General features: G+C 41.3%; 1 protein-coding gene across 1 annotated transcript in view; it reads left to right on the top strand.

Moving 5' to 3' along the window:
• Positions 1-8,168: 8,168 nt before the first annotated feature.
• The window catches only part of chd6 (chromodomain helicase DNA binding protein 6), a 177,881-nt gene continuing 165,919 nt past the window's right edge, over positions 8,169-20,130 (top strand). The window contains 1 exon segment of the mRNA XM_068000152.1: positions 8,169-8,241. The gene's annotated coding sequence lies outside the window, so the exon portion shown is untranslated.

Raw genomic sequence — 20,130 nt, 5'->3', positions numbered from 1 at the left:
CTCCGATTCTCTGATTCTATGTTCTATGATTCTATGTTGCTATTTTTCTATGATTCTATGTTCCTTTGATTCTATGTTCTCTGAATCTATGTTTCTCTGATTCTATGATTCTATGTTTCTTTGATTCTATGATTCTGTGTTTCTATGAATCTATGCTTCTATGTTCTATGATTCTATGTTTCTTTGATTGTATGGTTCTATGTTTCAATAATTCTATGTTCTATGATTCTATGATTCTATATTTCTATGATTCTATGTTTCTATGATTCTATGTTCTATGATTCTATGTTTCTATGATTCTATGCTTCTATGTTTCTGTGATTCTATGTTTGTATGATTCTACGTTTCTATAATTCTATGTTTCTTTGATTCTATGATTCTATGCTTCTATGATTCTATGATTCTATGTTTCTATGATTCTATGTTTCCATGATTCAATGATATTATGATTCTATGTTTCTATGACTCTATGATTCCATCTTACTATGTTTCCATTTTTCTTTGATTCTATGTTTCTTTGATTCTATGATTCTCTGTTTCTATGATTCTATGTTTCTATGATTCTATGTTCTATGATACTTTGTTTCTATGATTCTCTGATTCTATGTTTCCATTATTCTATGATTCTATGATTCTACGTTTCTATGTTTCTATGGTTCTATGTTTCTCCGATTCTATGATTCCATGTTTCTTTGATTCTATGATTCTATGTTTCTATATTTCTATGATTCTATGTTTCTATATTTCTATGATTCTATGTTTCTATATTTCTACGTTTCTATGTTTCTATGATTCTATGTTTCGTTGATTCTATGATTCTATGTTTCTATGACTCCATGTTTCCATGTTTCTATGATTCTATGTTTCTTTGATTCTATGATTCTATGTTTCTATGTTTCTCTGTTTCTTTGATTCTATGATTCCACATTTCTATGATTCTATGATTACATCTTTCTATGTTTCTGTGTTTTTTGATTCTATGATTCTCTGTTTCTATGATTCTACGATTCCATCTTTCTATTTTTCCATTTTTATTTGATTCTATGTTTCTATGATTCTATCTTTCTATGTTTCTTTGATTCTATGTTTCCATGATTCTATGTTTCTATGTTTCTTTGATTCTATGAGTCTACGATTCCATGATTTTATAACTATATTTCTATCACTCTATGATTCTTTGTTCTACGTTACCCTGTTTCTATGATTCTATGATTGTATGTTTCTATGATTCTATATTGCTATGATTCTATGTTTCTATGATTCTATGATTGTATGTTTCTATGATTCTTTATTTCTATGATTCTATGATCCGATGTTTCAATGATTCTATGTTTCTGTGATTCAAAGATTGTATTTTTCTCTGATTCTGTGATTCTATGATTGTATTTTTCTCTGATTCTATGTTTCCATTATTCTATGATTCCAGCTTTCCATATTTCTATATTTCTTTGATTCTATGATTCTATGTTTCTTTGATTCTGTGAGTCTATGATTGCATGATTTTTGACTATGTTTCTCCGAATCTCTGATTCTATGTTCTATGATTCTATGTTGCTATGTTTCTCTGATTCTTTGTTCCTTTGATTCTATGTTCTCTGAATCTATGTTTCTCCGATTCTATGATTCTATGTTTCTATGATTCTATGATTCTATGTTTACATGATTCTATGATTCTATCTTTCTATGTTTCTGTGTTTTTTTGATTCTATGATTCTCTCTTTCTTTGATTCTATGATTCCATCTTTCTATCTTTCCATTTTTCTTTGATTCTATGATTCTATGTTTCTTTGTTTCTTTGATTCTATGATTCTATGTTTCTTTGATTCTATGATTACATCTTTCTATGTTTCTGTGTTTTTTGATTCTATGATTCTCTGTTTCTATGATTCTATGATTCCATCTTTCTATCTTTCCATTTTTCTCTGATTTTTTGTTTCTATGATTCTATCTTTCTATGTTTCTTTGATTCTATGTTTCTTTGATTCTATGATTCTATGTTTCCATGATTCTATGTTTCTATGATTCTATGGTCTATGATTCTATGTTTCCATGATTCTATGATTCTATGTTTCTATGTTTCTTTTATTCTATGAGTCTATGATTCCATGATTTTATAACTATATTTCTATCATTCTATGATTCTATGTTCTACGTTACCATGTTTCTATGATTCTATGATTGTATGTTTCTATGATTCTATATTACTATGATTCTATGTTTCTATGATTCTATGATTGTATGTTTCTATGATTCTTTATTTCTATAATTCTATGATCCTATGTTTCTATGATTCTATGTTTCTGTGATTCAATGATTGTATTTTTCTCTGATTATGTGATTCTATGATTGTATTTTTCTCTGATTCTATGTTTCCATTATTCTATGATTCCATCTTTCTATATTTCTATGTTTCTTTGATTCTGTGAGTCTATGTTTCTTTGATTCTGTGAGTCTATGATTGCATGATTTTTTGACTATGTTTCTCCGATTCTCTGATTTTTTGTTTCTATGATTCTATGTTTCTATGATTCTATGATTGTATGTTTCCATGATTCTATGATTCTATGATTCTATGTTTCTATGACTCTATGATTCTATGTTGCTATGTTTCTCTTATTCTTTGTTCCTTTGATTCTATGTTCTCTGAATCTATGTTTCTCCGATTCTCTTATTCTATATTTCCATGATTCTATGATTCTATGTTTCTTTGATGCTATGATGCTATATTTCTATGTTTGTATGATTCCATGTTCCTTTGGTTTTATGTTCTCTGATTCTATGTTTCCATGATTCTATGATTCTATGTTCTGTGTTCTATGATTCTATGTTCTATGATTGTATGTTTCTTTGATTGTATGTTTCTATGATTCTATGATTGTATGTTTCTATGATTCTATGATTCTATGGTTCTATGTTTCTATGATTGTATGTTTCTATGATTCTGTGTTTCTATAATTCTATGATTGTATGTTTCTATGATTCTATATTACTATGATTCTATGTTTCTATGATTCTATGATTGTATGTTTCTATGGTTCTTTATTTCTATGATTCTGTGATCCTATGTTTCTATGATTCTATGTTTCTGTGATTCAATGATTTGTATTTTTCTATGATTCTGTGATTCTATGATTGTATTTTTCTCTGATTCTATGTTTCCATTATTCTATGATTCCAGCTTTCCATATTTCTATGTTTCTTTGATTCTATGATTCTATGTTTCTTTGATTCTGTGAGTCTATGATTGCATGATTTTTGACTATGTTTCTCCGATTCTCTGATTCTATGTTCTATGATTCTATGTTGCTATGTTTCTCTGATTCTTTGTTCCTTTGATTCTATGTTCTCTGAATCTATGTTTCTCCGATTCTATGATTCTATCTTTCTTTGATTCTATGATCCTGTGTTTCTATGAATCTATGCTTCTATGTTCTATGATTCTATGTTGCTATGTTGCTATGATTCTATGATTCTATGTTTCTTTGATTCTATGTTTCTTTGATTCCATGATTCTATGTTTCAAGGATTCTATGATTCTATGATTCTATGTTTACATGATTCTATGATTCTATCTTTCTATGTTTCTGTGTTTTTTTGATTCTATGATTCTCTCTTTCTTTGATTCTATGATTCCATCTTTCTATCTTTCCATTTTTCTTTGATTCTATGATTCTATGTTTCTTTGATTCAATGATTACATCTTTCTATGTTTCTGTGTTTTTTGATTCTATGATTCTCTGTTTCTATGATTCTATGATTCCATCTTTCTATCTTTCCATTTTTCTTTGATTCTATGTTTCTATGATTCTATGTTTCTTTGATTCAATGATTACATCTTTCTATGTTTCTGTGTTTTTTGATTCTATGATTCTATGTTTCTATGTTCTATGATTCTATGTTTCTATGATTCTATGTTTCTATGATTCTATGTTCTATGATTCTATGTTTCTACGTTTCTATGTTTCTTTGATTCTATGAGTCTATTATTCCATGATTTTATAACTATATTTCTATCATTCTATGATTCTATGTTCTACGTTACCATGTTTCTATGATTCTATGTTTCTATGTTTCTTTTATTCTATGTTCCTTCAATTCTATGTTCTCTGATTCTATGTTTCTCTGATTCTCTTATTCTATATTTCCATGATTCTATGATTCTATGTTTCTATGATTCTATGTTCTATGATTCTATGTTCTATGATTCTATGTTCTATGATTGGATGTTTCTCTGATTCTATGTTTCTATTATTCAATGATTATATTTTTCTGTGATTGTATGATTCTGTGTTTCTATGACTCTATGTTCTATGATTGTATGTTTCTATGATTCAATGTTTCTATGATTCTATGCTTCTATGATTGTATGATTGTATGTTTCTATGATTCTATGTTTCTATGATTCTATGTTTCTATGATTGTATGTTTCTATGATTCTATATTACTATGATTCTATGTTTCTATGATTCTTTGATTGTATGTTTCTATAATTCGTTGATTCTATGTTTCTATGACTATGCTTCTATGATTCTATGATTGTATGTTTCTATGATTCTATGTTTCTATGATTGTATGTTTCTATGATTCTATATTACTATGATTCTATGTTTCTATGATTCTTTGATTGTATGTTTCTATAATTCGTTGATTCTATGTTTCTATGACTATGCTTCTATGATTCTATGATTGTATGTTTCTATGATTCTATATTACTATGATTCTATGTTTCTATGATTCTTTGATTGTATGTTTCTATAATTCGTTGATTCTATGTTTCTATGACTATGCTTCTATGATTCTATGATTGTATGTTTCTATGATTCTATGTTTCTACGTTTCTTTGATTCTATGATTCTTTATTTCTATGATTCTATGTTTCTATATTTGTATGTTTCTATGATTCCATGTTTCTGTGGTTTGATGATTCTTTATTTCTATGATTCTTTATTTCTTTGATTCTATGTTTCTATGATTCCATGTTTCTATGATTCCATGTTTCTATGATTCCATGCTTCTGTGACCCTTTCATTAATTTATGTTTTAGCACCAGAAAAGGTCCATGAAAGCTACTTGTCATAAAAACCCAAGTGGTTCGTTAATGTCCTTCGGGGAAAGGAACTTGCTGTCCTTTATCATGACTCTCCTCCCACACTGCATGGTTGACTCTCCATGGTTCAGGTTAACTAGGGATCACAATAAATACTGAATTGCTAGTGTCACCCACATCCCAAGAACAAATAAAAAGAACCATTATAAAAGCAAGATCACAATATGAATGTGCTTTTGTGATTCCTCCTCTCCTGAAGGCAGTGACTCCTTGCTGGACTATATTTCTACAGGTGCTTCCCAGTACAACATTCTTCATGTGTAAGCCTTGGCGGTCAGTGTCACTAGCCTATTTTACTGTGGAGGGCATCACAGTGAGTCTGATCCTGTCCTCATCCATACTCTATACATGCATGCTTTCCAGCAGAGAATACATGCCTGGATGAGTGCAGCTCCAACAACACTCAAGAAGCCACTCGACACCATTCAGGACAAAGCAGCTCGGTTGATTGGCACCTCATCCACCACCCTAACAAACATTCATTCCCTTCACCACCGGCGCACTGTGGCTGCAGTGTGTACCATCCTCAGGATGCACTGCAGCAACTCTCCATGACTTCTTCGACAGCACCTCCCAAACCCACGACCTCTACCATCTAGAAGGACAAAGGCAGCAGGCACATGGGAACAACACCACCTGCACGTTCCCCTCCAAGTCACATCCCAGCTTGGAAATATATCGCCGTTCCTTCATCGTCACTGGGTCAAAATCCTGGAACTCCCTTCCTAACAGCACTGTGGAAGAACCTTCACCACACGGACTGCAGCGGTTCAAGAAGGCGGCTCACCACCACCTTCTCAAGGGCAATTAGGGATGGGCAATAAATGCTGGCCTCACCAGCGATGCCCACATCCCATGAACAAATAAAAAAAGTCAGGAACAGGATGTTCCCCTCTCACCAGAGGGGTGCTCAGGCCATATAACACCCCTACTGTCACTCTGGTTGTGTTCAGCTAACTCTCCAAAGATTGGGGATCGAATCTGAACAAAATTTCACATGAAACAATGTGAGTTGCACTAAAGAGGCAGTGCTGGACCTTGGGGAAACTCTGTAGAGTTGCCTTTGCTTGCTGCCTTGCACCAGAGATCAGACACTTCCTCAAAGAGAGGGAAAAAAACAGCAGGACAGTCACCATGCACTGTTTGCACACTCCTCTTAGAAAATGTTTTTGGGAGAGTTCTGGGAGTAGGTTAGCTGCCTGTGCTCTTCTCCAGGGTCCAGTACATACCTCACGTGGGGAGACTTATTATCTGTGATAATATGAAAAATGATTGTTCTCATTCTCCCAGTTTTACCTTGTTTACCAAACTGTTGACCAGGAACAATGTAAACCGGTTCTAAACTAACTCACAGCTCTATTATTTGGACACAGCTGAGAATCCAACCTGTACAAAGGTTCCGTAATCTCACACAATGATTGCAAGGCACACCGCTGTTCTCTCCAACTCACACTCACATTTCAACCCAAAACCTGCATATGATTCAAGAACCATGGAGATTTACAGCCATTTGGCCCATCATGTCTGTGCTGGCTCTTTACTAGAGAAATCCAAAACTAATTCCACATCCCTGCCCCCTCAACATAGATAGAACCAAAGTGGTTTTCAAGGAAATTTTATCCAATAGCACTTGAATTAGAGAAATTAAACTCAGTAACTAAACGGTGTTCTGGTACTAAACCACATAGAAAAGGGTCCCAGGTTTAATCCCTGGTCTGTGATTGAGTTACCTGATCATAGGGTGGTCAGAATTGGCCATAGGACCTTTGGCTACAAGGGGAAAAGCCATCCAGAGTTCTGATGCTGGAAGGTGTCTGTAGATGTTGAGTGAGGATAAGATCAGTCTGTTATAATGCCCCACCACATTTATAAACAGCCTACCAACACTCACAGTCCCATTTCACACATGGAGATTGGGTGAGGTAGCAGAGGGATGTCTGTATTTGTATCCCATCATAAGTCAGCACAATGAGGCGGGAGGCAGGGGTGGAATGGCCATATGGGAAATCAGATTACCCCAGTGCCCATGAATGGTTCGCCCCCCCCCCCACTTTCTGTGAGAATCCCACACCCTTTCTGGGAGAGCCAGTCTGCCCCTGACTGAATGAAACCCCAGAATCTTAGTGCAAACAAATCAGCTGAAAAATAAAGCAGAGAAAAGTTCTTTTTCAGGCATGGAAGTGCTTAATGATAATTGGGAGACCCTTTTTAATTTTTTTTTTAAAAAAGCAGTATCAGAAATAATGTTGAAAAGGGAGATATTCGGTGCCTCTGTATCACTTCTTTTCCATTAAGGATTTATTATTTTAGACCTAATAAAAGTATCCCTGTCTGCAACTTGCGCCTGGGAATGCGGGGTGCAGTTAACTTCACGCTGTGGGGGATTGTATTTGGATGCAATGATACACATGGGCTGCTGTGCCCCCTTTTTTTGGAGGAGGATGAGCTCTCGTGACTTTAAACTTCCCAAAGCTTTCTTTCCAAAAACGTTGAACAAAATGCAGGACATTTTTACATCCGGGAAATGAAACATGAGCAGTACGTGGATTGCAATCGTTAGATTTTTTTTTTGCACTCTGTATAAAGCTGCTGTGCCAATATCAATAAGTAAAAACCCATGCGATTGGCGGATCTCAAAGAGGGGAAAAAAAAAGCTGCTGGATTTCCGACAAAAACGAAATTGCAGAAAAAAAGGAGAAAATTGCAAATATTTGCATCTTTTTTTTAAAAAGTGCATTAATAAGCGCAATCTGCAAATATAACATTTAGATGGTTGTTTTATTTTGTCGCTGTAGTGGTACCTGGACACGGCCAATCCTACAGACGCTAACAGAAATGCAAATGTGCACAATGGGAAACAGGCACCGAGCGAGGCCCCGCCCCCGCGCCGCGTAACCCAGCTTGAAACGGGAAACGCCGCCACGCCGCTTGATGGACAGCGCCGGTCGGCCAATGGGCGGCGGAGGAGCTTTGACGGGCGGTGGCCGGGGCCAATGGCGGGGCGGTTGCGAGGGTGGAGGGGGCGGGTTTCCGCTAGCAGGCTAGGCTGCGCTGGAGCCTGTGTGAGCACCGTAGGCAGTAAAGTTCCCAAATAATAGCTGTTTGTATTTTGGCTGCAGCAGTAGCCATTTTAGGTAAGTACTTGTGGTAACTTTTCTATTCCGATCACTCCCTTCTCCCATTCGCCTCTCCCCCCGCTCTCGCTGCATCTTTTCCTAAGTCTCCAGCCTACCTGTGAGGAAAACTATCAGCTCATTTTGGGAATGAAGTGGTTGGAAACCACTGCTGGACTTTCCCCCCCCCCCCTCTCTCCTCATCCCCTTCTCTCAATCATCTTCCCCCCCCCCCCCTCCTCTCAGCCTGTCATTTTTTTTTAATCCATTGGGACTGTGAGATGGTGTTTAAATCCTTATGAGCTTGCCTGTGAGGTGAAGAGGGGTGGCCATGGGGTGAAAGGTTGGGGGGCTTGGTCCCCACCCCCACAGAGACATCTCCAGACACTGGCTGAGGGATTGGGGAGGGGGAGGGGAAAGGGGGTGGTGGTGGTGGTGGGGGGTCAGCACGTGTAGGGGCTCTGGAGCATTCAGATGACATGACAGACATCACTTGCACAGGTTGGCTATGGAAACAACCAGATTGTACTTTGCTGAGACTTTTTGTTTTATTGGTGTGCTTTAAGAGAGTTTCCCCCCCCCCCTTTCAAAAACACCCCTCTCTCCCTCCAGCCCATGAATGGAGTACAAGAGTTGGGAGTCAATTTGGGGGCATAAAATGCTGTCAGAGTGACCCCACTTCTGCAAGCTCTCCTGTTTTTTCAGTCATGCAACGGTGGACTTTTAAATCATTTTAGAACTTTTCAATGTATTAAAATCAAATGGCAATTTCCCCCAACTTTTATGTAATTCTGTGTTCTCTTTATATTTTTTGTAGAACTATTAATGTATTTTATTTTGAAGTTAAATTACAGCTCAATGCAGTCTAAATATTAATGAATTTGCTGTAAAAAGAGTAACACTTTTGTATTTCATTCTGTTCTTTTTGTGGAGGGAATGGGGAAAGATTGTGTCTGTCACTAGGAGACTTTACTGATTGAATGAATGGAGAGGAGGCGTCTTTAATGATTGTTGCTTGAAGGATTTGGAAGATGGGGCAACAAGAATACATTTACGCTAGGGGTAAAACTGGAGCTTGTACCTGGCTTGACACAGGCTGCTTATAATGCAGACTCATCTAATTTGCTCAAACTTTTGGAGGTGGGGGTTGCATAAAATTTTACTAAATATGCAATTGCTGCAGTGCATCTTTCCTTTAAGCATGCATTTAAAAGATCATTTGCCTTTTAGATCTATTTAAAAATTGATGGTCATCCTAAAAGTTTATTTGCCCTTATCTAGTTGCATTTTTAATTTAGCAATCTATTTTAAAGTGTTTCTCAATCTGCAAAATATTTAAGTCTCAAGATTTGCCTCAATAAACTATACATTGTTAAGTTAGTGTTGTGATATTTTGGGATATTTCAGATCTCTTGACACACAATGTTCTGAGTAGTGATTTGTGTTATCGATTGTAAATCGTGGCAAGATATTTTAAAGTAGTCTCTACTCGTTCCTTTACCAAAAACAAAACCCCTCTGTTTCTGCTGTTTTGTGGAATTGCATTTAGTGCTTCTGTTAGAAAATTCTGAAAACTGTGTATTTGATTTATTTTTTTAACAAATTCAACAAAATTTGCTTTTAGTATGAATTAAAAAAAATTCCTCCCCTCCTCCTCCTTCTTCTCTCTCTTTTCCCTTCCCCCCCCCCCCCCCCCCCCCCCCAATCCTCCTGAAGATGCAGATTCTTCTGAGATACGGTTCCACAAACTCTGGTAGCCCTTTGGTGCCTCACTGAAGTGTCTGTTTGCCATGGTGAGCCTATACTGTGAGTGCATGCTATTCAACTGTGAAGAGCATCACAGCAAGTCTGATCCTGTTCTCATTTGACTTGTGCTTTCCAACAAGGGTTTAGTGATCAAGAGCAGGAACTCGTCCTGATTTAACCTTTATTTTCACTGATTTTTTTGTTTTATTCTCTCTGGCCTAATGCATCAAATGGGATATTTGGGAAATGAGTTGTATTTTTATTCTCCGATGTATTTGGGGGCACATGGCACTCCTGAATGTATTGTTGTGTCATGCTGCATTATTTTGTTCCTTTCTGTTGCTTCACAAATCTTTTCCATGCCAAACGCATCTAAAATTTCATCATGGATTAGTAAGTAAGTAAATTTAAAATTTTCATTTAAATGGACACCCTGGTTGGGATTGGGGGTTAAAGAGGACAATAATAAGTCTTATAAGTCTTTATTAAGATGATGTGACTGCTTTTCTGGGTAAATTTACTGTGTGATGTCTCAAATATCCCACCTGAGGCACTCCTGATCACTAACCAGCAATCCCCATGCCGTGCAAAGTACAAGTCAGGTGAACACAGGGTCAGGCTTGCTGTGATTCCTTTTGGAGTCAAATGGTATCACAGCTGACACCCCTGGAATAGTGAGCTTCCCAGACCTGGAGGGTCCATTGTCTGTGCTGAGTTAGCTGATCTTTCTTGAGGTTCTTGCTTTCCGATCATTCTCCTCTTAACCTCTGTGCGGGACTGTGTGCCCGTTAATGTCAGGTGATAACTGGATTTGGGGGTTGGGGGGGGGCTGATGGGAGTGGAGACCCCCATCCCATCCTGAACTCATGGTCAAGCATCCTGACTGAACAGGATGGGCCTCTTTTCTCTAGAAACAAGAAGGCTGAGGGATGACCTGATAGAGATCTTTAAGATTATGAAAGGGTTTGATAGGGTAGACATAGAGAAAATGTTTCCACTTGTGGGGGAGACCAGAACTAGGGGCCATAAATATAAGATAGTCATTAATAAATCCAATAATGAATTCAGGAGAAACTAGTTTAGAGGAGTGGTTGAGGTGAATAGTATAGATGCATTTAAGGAGAAGCTAGATAAACACATGAGGGAGAAAGGAATAGAAGGATATGCTGATCGGGTGAGATGAAGTAGGGAGGGAGGAGGCTTGTGTGGAGCATAAACACTGGCATAGATCAGTTGGGCCGAATGGCCTGTTTCTGTGCTGTACGTTCTATTTGGGCAGTTGCCTGATGCGGCTTGGATGTTGGAGTACTAGAGGGACAGGCTTTAATTGGGCCCGATTTGTCTTTTCATCCCTGACTTACTTGTACAGTACTGTCTGATGTCTGGCAGCCAATCATTGCATGCTCCGTCACAGCATTGCTTGGTGGATCGTGCGTCTCCATCTCTCGGTTCCTCTGGTGGTGAAGATCCCTATATTCTGGGACCTGAAGTCGGGGGCCAGGTGCTACTGGAGATCTTCAGGGGGACAGGATCAGAGTACCCTGAGGTGTCATGTGACCGGTCGAGGCTGACCGCCTGGCCTAGCAGCGATCAGCATCTTTTGGTGATTATGAAACTTGTGGGGAGGTCACCTTTCTGACCTGACTATTGGTGACATGGGCAACCACCGCATATGGCAGATGTCACTGATCTTCTGAGTTGTATTTTTGCCCGGTTTACCTACCAGACACTCCCAAGTCTCGGATGCACACGGGAGAATTGGAGTGATGCGAGTGTTATCCAGGCGGAGTTTTGTTGGGAGCTTTGGATGCGATGACCATATGGCCGGGTCCATAACCCTAGCAACTTCAGGAGAAGGCCTTCAGTGATGTGGAGAGAATGGAGAAGCTGAGATTGTTCTCCTTAGCTTAGAGAAGGTTAAGAGAAAATTTAATAGAGGTGTTCAAAATTATGAGGGGTTTTGATAGGGTAAATAAGGAGGTGGGTGGGTTGGTCACCAGAGGACACAGATTTAAGATCATTGGCAAATGAACCAGAGGGGAGATGAGGAAGAACATTTTTTTTTAAGCAGCGAGTTGTTATGACCTGGAATGCACTCTGTGTAAAGGTGGTGGAAGCAGATTCAATAGTAACTTTCGAATGGGAATTGGAAAAACACTTGAAAACTTAAAATTTGCAGGGCTATGGGGAAAGCGCGAGGGGGAGTGGGACTAATTGGATAGCTCTTTCAAAGAGCCGACGCAGACACAATGGGCCAAATGGCCTCCTTCTGTGCTGTGTATGATTCTATGATTTCTGTAATTTATATGAAAAGAAGGGAAGGATCCAAGAAAATGATGGGAGGCAGGAGTGGAATTTGCGATTGCCCCAGTCAGATTACACTTCTCACAGATGGCCTTGTACTCATTCTAAGTTTCAGGTGTGTGAGGATGAGTCAAGTTAATGATGCTTTGTGGCATGGCCTCTTCATACTACTGTTTGTAGGTTATTCCTGTCATTTTTCTTGGGGGTTTTTAACCATCTCTTGGGCAATGGGGAGGTGGGAGAGGGAAAGGGGCTGTGTGCCATGATCCTGTAATCTACAGACAGACGCAGCAGCTGGGGTTGGGAGTCCTGGGGAGCTGCGGCTGATTATTTTCTCCCACCCCCTCCCCTTGACCAGGGTGCTGAGATTAGGTGTGTCGCCCTGGCTGTCATCAATTAACTCAACACTGACCCGTGAGGATATTTGGGAGTGTCCTGGTCTGTGTGCATCTGTGTTCATCTCTAATGAGCTCCGGCAGCATTATTTTCAGTGCAGCTAGTTACTTAAACGTTTTTTTTTAAACTTGGCAGGAACCTATGGGTTTTACTTGTATTATGTAGGGAAAAGATATTGAAGTGTCACTAATTAAAGTGACACTATTTCGAAGAAGAGCAGGGGAGTTCTCCCCGATGTCCTGGGCCATTATTTAACCTCATGCAACGTCACTAAAAAATATTATCTGTTCATTATCACATTGCTGTTTGTGGGACCTTGCTGTGTGCAAATTGGCACAGCAAGGTCCCACAACCTTTTGGGGAAGTGAATTCCAGATTCCCACTATGTGTGAAGGTGGCAGATTGTGCAGCCTCCCCTGGTTAAACAGTTGTGTTCTGTGCAGACTTATTAAAGCAATGATATTTGTGGAAATTTTATATAATGGCCGACTCCTGGGCATGTTTGAATTTGGAAAATATAGTCTATTCTTAATTCAAAATCACTTAATTCAGAAAGAAAGATAGATTGCATTTCTATAGCGCCTTTCACAACCTCAGGACGTCCCAAAGCGCTTTACAGCCAATGAAATACTTTTGAAGTGTAGTCACTGTTATAATGTAGGAAACGCGGCAGCCAGTTTGTGCACAGCAAGGTCTCGTAACAGATATGAGATAATGACCAGATAATCAGTTTTTTAGTGATGTTGGTTGAGAGATAAACATCTGCCAGGACACTGGGGACAATTCCCCAGCTATTCTTCGAATAGTGCCATGGGATCTTTTATGTCCATCTGAGAGGGCAGATGGGGACTCAGTTTAAAGTCTCATCTGAAAGGCGGCACCTCCGACAGTGCAGCACTCTCTCATTACTGCACTGGAGTGTCAGCCTAGATTATATGCTCGTGTCTCTGGAGCGGAGCTTGAACCCATAACTTTCTGACAATCGTGATGTGGAGATGCCGGTGATGGACTGGGGTTGACAATTGTAAACAATTTTACAACACCAAGTTATAGTCCAGCAATTTTATTTTAAATTCACAAGCTTTCGGAGGCTTCCTCCTTCGTCAGGTAAATGTTCAGGAGCTCCTTGAAGTCTACGCATTTATACATCACAGAACAATACATGGTGTTTACAGACTGCCCCTGCAACTGCCCGTTGCCAAGGCAATCACCGTGTTCAGACAGAGAGGTGTCACCTGCAGAACCCCCGAATACACATTCAACAAAAAAACAAACAGGAAAAAAAAACAGAGAGAGGCAGAAACATCCGGAAGGCAGAGAAAGCCAGCAAATGACCCATTATATTAAAAACAGATAACATTTGTTCACTGGTGGGGTAACGTGTAGCGTGACATGAACCCAAGATCCCGGTTGAGGCCGTCCTCATGGGTGCGGAACTTGGCTATCAATTTCTGCTCGACGATTTTGCGTTGTCGTGTGTCTCGAAGGCCGCCTTGGAGTACGCTTACCCGAAGGTCGGTGGATGAATGTCCATGACTGCTGAAGTGTTCCCCGACTGGGAGGGAACCCTCCTGTTTGGCGATTGTTGCGCGGTGTCCGTTCATCCGTTGTCGCAGCGTCTGCATGGTCTCGCCAATGTACCATGCTCTGGGGCATCCTTTCCTGCAACGTATGAGGTAGACAACGTTGGCCGAGTCACAGGAGTATGAACCATGCACCTGGTGGGTGGTGTCCTCTCGTGTGATGGTGGTATCTGTGTCGATGATCTGGCATGTCTTGCAGAGGTTACCGTGGCAGGGTTGTGTGGTGTCGTGGACGCTGTTCTCTTGAAAGCTAGGTAATTTGCTGCGAACGATGGTCTGTTTGAGGTTGGGTGGCTGTTTAAAGGCGAGTAGTGGAGGTGTGGGGATGGCCATAGCGAGGTGTTTGTCCTCATTGATGACATGTTGAAGGCTGCGGAGAACATGGCGTAGTTTCTCCGCTCCGGGGAAGTACTGGACGACAAAGGGTACTCTGTTGGTTGCATCCCGTGTTGGTCTCCTGAGGAGGTCTATGCGATTTTTTGCTGTGGCCCGTCGGAACTGTCGATCGATGAGTCGAGCGTCATATCCCGTTCTTACTAGGGCGTCTTTCAGCGTCTGTAGGTGTCCATCGCGTTCCTCCTCGTCTGAGCAGACCCTGTGTATTCGCAGGGCCTGTCCATAGGGGATGGCCTCTTTGACGTGGTTAGGGTGGAAGCTGGAAAAGTGGAGCATCGTGAGGTTGTCCGTGGGCTTGCGGTAGAGTGAGGTGCTGAGGTGCCCATCTTTGATGGAGATTCGTGTGTCCAAGAAAGAAACTGATTCTGAGGAGTAGTCCATGGTGAGCTTGATGGTGGGATGGAACTTGTTGATGTTATCGTGTAGTCTCTTTAGTGATTCCTTGCCGTGGGTCCATAGAAAGAAAATGTCGTCGATGTATCTGGTGTATAGTGTTGGTTGGAGGTCTTGTGCAGTGAAGAAGTCCTGCTCGAACTTGTGCATGAAAATGTTGGCGTATTGGGGTGCGAATTTGGTCCCCATGGCTGTTCCGTGTGTTTGGGTAAAGAACTGGTTATCGAAGGTGAAGACATTGTGATCCAGGATGAAGCGGATGAGTTGTAGGATGGCTTCCGGAGATTGGCTGTTGTTGGTGTTGAGTATTGATGCTGTCGCAGCGATGCCGTCATCGTGGGGGATACATCGAGGGCATCCTGAAACCCATCGTACAGGGAACCCCCAGCTTCTGTCGCGACACTACAGACTTCCTACAAAAACTCAGTACCCACGGACCAGTGGAACCAGGAACACTTCTCACCACGATGGACGTCTCGGCACTCTACACCAGTATCCCCCACGATGACGGCATCGCTGCGACAGCATCAATACTCAACACCAACAACAGCCAATCTCCGGAAGCCATCCTACAACTCATCCGCTTCATCCTGGATCACAATGTCTTCACCTTCGATAACCAGTTCTTTACCCAAACACACGGAACAGCCATGGGGACCAAATTCGCACCCCAATACGCCAACATTTTCATGCACAAGTTCGAGCAGGACTTCTTCACTGCACAAGACCTCCAACCAACACTATACACCAGATACATCGACGACATTTTCTTTCTATGGACCCACGGCAAGGAATCACTAAAGAGACTACACGATAACATCAACAAGTTCCATCCCACCATCAAGCTCACCATGGACTACTCCTCAGAATCAGTTTCTTTCTTGGACACACGAATCTCCATCAAAGACGGGCACCTCAGCACCTCACTCTACCGCAAGCCCACGGACAACCTCACGATGCTCCACTTTTCCAGCTTCCACCCTAACCACGTCAAAGAGGCCATCCCCTATGGACAGGCCCTGCGAATACACAGGGTCTGCTCAGACGAGGAGGAACGCGATGGACACCTACAGACGCTGAAAGACGCCCTAGTAAGAACGGGATATGACGCTCGACTCATCGATCGACAGTTCCGACGGGCCACAGCAAAAAATCGCATAGACCTCCTCAGGAGACCAACACGGGATGCAACCAACAGAGTACCCTTTGTCGTCCAGTACTTCCCCGGAGCGGAGAAACTACGCCATGTTCTCCGCAGCCTTCAACATGTCATCAATGAGGACAAACACCTCGCTATGGCCATCCCCACACCTCCACTACTCGCCTTTAAACAGCCACCCAACCTCAAACAGACCATCGTTCGCAGCAAATTACCTAGCTTTCAAGAGAACAGCGTCCACGACACCACACAACCCTGCCACGGTAACCTCTGCAAGACATGCCAGATCATCGACACAGATACCACCATCACACGAGAGGACACCACCCACCAGGTGCATGGTTCATACTCCTGTGACTCAGCCAACGTTGTCTACCTCATACGTTGCAGGAAAGGATGCCCCAGAGCATGGTACATTGGCGAGACCATGCAGACGCTGCGACAACGGATGAACGGACACCGCGCAACAATCGCCAAACAGGAGGGTTCCCTCCCAGTCGGGGAACACTTCAGCAGTCATGGACATTCATCCACCGACCTTCGGGTAAGCGTACTCCAAGGCGGCCTTCGAGACACACGACAACGCAAAATCGTCGAGCAGAAATTGATAGCCAAGTTCCGCACCCATGAGGACGGCCTCAACCGGGATCTTGGGTTCATGTCACGCTACACGTTACCCCACCAGTGAACAAATGTTATCTGTTTTTAATATAATGGGTCATTTGCTGGCTTTCTCTGCCTTCCGGATGTTTCTGCCTCTCTCTTTTTTTTTCCTGTTTGTTTTTTTGTTGAATGTGTATTCGGGGGTTCTGCAGGTGACACCTCTCTGTCTGAACACGGTGATTGCCTTGGCAACGGGCAGTTGCAGGGGCAGTCTGTAAACACCATGTATTGTTCTGTGATGTATAAATGCGTAGACTTCAAGGAGCTCCTGAACATTTACCTGACGAAGGAGGAAGCCTCCGAAAGCTTGTGAATTTAAAATAAAATTGCTGGACTATAACTTGGTGTTGTAAAATTGTTTACAATTTCTGACAATCAGAAGGGAATTGGATAAATACTTGAAGGAAAAAAAATTTACAGGGCTATGGGGAAAGAGCAGGGGAGTGGGACTAATTGGAGAGCTCTTTCAAAGAGCCGGCACAGGCATGATGGGCCAAATGGCCTTCACCTGTGTGGCACCTACTATGACACTATAATATGATTCAGAGGCGAGAGTGCTACCACTGAGCCACAGCTGACATCTGCTTATCATAGACTTTCATCTTTTAAGGGCTATATTCCCACTTTGCTGTGTTATTTACATTGCTTAATTCAATTTTTTATAGTGCAAATAATGCCTTTGATTTTATCAGGAGGTTTTGGGACAGTGTAGAGGGAGCTTTACTCTATATCTAACCTGTGCTGTACCTGCCCCGGGAGAGTTTGATGGGACGGTGTAGAGGAAGCTTTACTCTGTAAGTGCTCTATACTTAATAACTGGGAGATATTGACTTAAAGGATGATTCTGCTTTGATGTCCTACATGCAGAATAGTGGGTAATGGGGTGAGTTACAGGCTAGAATCTAATTGTGGGGGGAAGAGGTTTGCAAGATGTAAATCATTTGAACGATTTGGAACTGTTACCTGAACTCTTGAGTAAATCACAGCCTTGAAATTATTTCTTGGATTGTATATTTTGAAATTTAAAATATATCTGGTTTTTACTTGACATTAAGTTTTTAGGCCAGGAGCCACAGTAGATGCGGTGTTTGTCTGATAAAGTGCATTCGGAAGTCTGATCCTAATCATTGAGTCACTTTTTGCACCAACAAAATTTGAATTATCCCATAATTTGAATCAGCAATGTAAATAACACAGCAAGGTGGAGATTTGGTGCTTTAAAAATGTGAATGATCAGATTATTTGAATTAAGAGTAGTCGGTGTTGATAAATGGTCTGCAGTTTGAGTTCTCCATTATTAAATCACTTATTAAAGCCCATACAACAAGGGCCTCAAGCACGGTAACTGCACAAGACTTCAAATGGGTAGATGTACTGCTTGACATACTTTGGTGGGGGGGGGGGGGGCGGGTGAGGAGGGGGAAGAGTGTTGGGGGGACGGGGGAAGGCTGCGCGAGTGGAGGGTGGGACTATTTCGAAGAAGAGCAGGGGAGTTCTCCCTGGTGTCTTGGCCAGTATTTATCCCTCAACCAACATCGCTAAATCAGATTATCTAGTCATTTATCACGTTGCTGTTCATGGGAGCTTGCTGTACGTAAATTGGCTGCCGCGTTTCCCTACATTACAACATTGACTACACTTCAAAAGTACTTAATTGGCTGTAAAGTACTTTGGGGCGTCCTGAGGTCGTGAAAGGTGCTATAGAAATGCAAAGCTCGCTCTTTTTTAAGAGTAGCCAGGCAGCTTTGATTTTCTGGGCTGTGCTCACGCAAGTCGTCAATAAAGGCACCAGGAGACTGGAACGCAAACACCCGGGCTTTTTATTTAAGCAATAACACTTAAGTTTTTATTACATTGCAATAAAGTGTAATGAAAATGCTGTCAGCGTAACCTGGTTACACAAAGCTTAATTCTACTGATTTTTTGCAGTCGAACTTTACAGAGTTTGAGATGGTTTTCAAGTTTTTGTAAAAGTATTGGCAATAGGAGAGGAAAAAGATGTGATCGCAAACTGGAGTGCCTCCCTTCCCACCCCTCCAACAACTTCTGGGAGAGAGAGGGAAACCAGGTGCTCAGTTGATTTTTAAAAAAAAGAAAGACTTGCATTTATATAGCGCCTTTCACGACCTCAGGACATCCCAAAGTGTTTTACAGCCGATTAAGTACTTTTTTTGAAGTGTAGTCACTGTTGTAATGTGAAATGCGGCAGCCGCTTTGCGCACAGCAAGATCCCGCAAACAGCAAAGTGATAATGACTGGATAACCTATTTTAGTGGTGGTGGTTGAGGAATAAATGTTGGCTAGGACACGGGAGAACACCCCTGCTCTTCAAAATGGTGCCGTGGGATCTTTTACCTCCACCTGAGAGGGTAGACGGGGCCTCGGTTTTAACGTCTCATCCGAAAGACGGCATCTCTGACACTGCAGCACTCCCTTAGCACTGCACTGGAGTATCAGCCTGGATTTTGTGTATTGTCTGTTGTATTAGTAGGCTGCACAAACCCGGGCTTGATTTTTCCTGTCCAGCTGATCTTGGCTGGGCCAACCGTATAGGGTGCTACAGTAGGCCTTGTTCCAATTGATATAAGGGCAAAAGGGTAACTAGGGAGAGAGTAGGGCCTCTTAAGGATCAACAAGGTCATCTAAGTGCGGAGCCACAAGAGATGGGTGAGATCCTGAATGAATATTTCACATCGGTATTTACGGTTGAGAAAGGCATGGATGTTAGGGAACTTGGGGAAATAAATAGTGATGTCTTGAGGAGTGTACATATTACAGAGAGGGAGGTGCTGGAAGTCTTAACGCGCATCAAGGTAGATAAATCTCCGGGACCTGATGAAATGTATCCCAGGACGTTATGGGAGGTTAGGGAGGAAATTGCGGGTCCCCTAGCAGAGATATTTGAATCATCCACCGCTACAGGTGAGGTGCCTGAAGATTGGAGGGTAGCAAATGTTGTGCCTTTGTTTAAGAAGGGCGGCAGGGAAAAGCCTGGGAACTACAGACCAGTGAGCCTGACATCTGTAGTGGGTAAGTTGTTAGAGGGTATTCTGAGGGACAGGATCTACAGGCATTTGGAGAGGCAGGGACTAATTAGGAACAGTCAGCATGGTTTTGTGAGAGGAAAATCATGTCTCACGAATTTGATTGAGTTTTTTGAAGGGGTAACCAAGAAGATAGATGAGGGCTGTGCAGTAGACGTGGTCTACATGGACTTCAGCAAAGCATTTGACAAGGTACCGCATGGTAGGTTGTTACATAAGGTTAAAT

The sequence above is a fragment of the Heptranchias perlo genome, chromosome 19 (genome assembly GCF_035084215.1).
Source record: "Heptranchias perlo isolate sHepPer1 chromosome 19, sHepPer1.hap1, whole genome shotgun sequence".
In the NCBI taxonomy this organism is placed as follows: Eukaryota; Metazoa; Chordata; class Chondrichthyes; order Hexanchiformes; family Hexanchidae; genus Heptranchias; species Heptranchias perlo.
The sequence above is the reverse complement of the archived record's forward strand: the minus strand, read 5'-3'. Positions and strand labels throughout refer to the sequence as shown.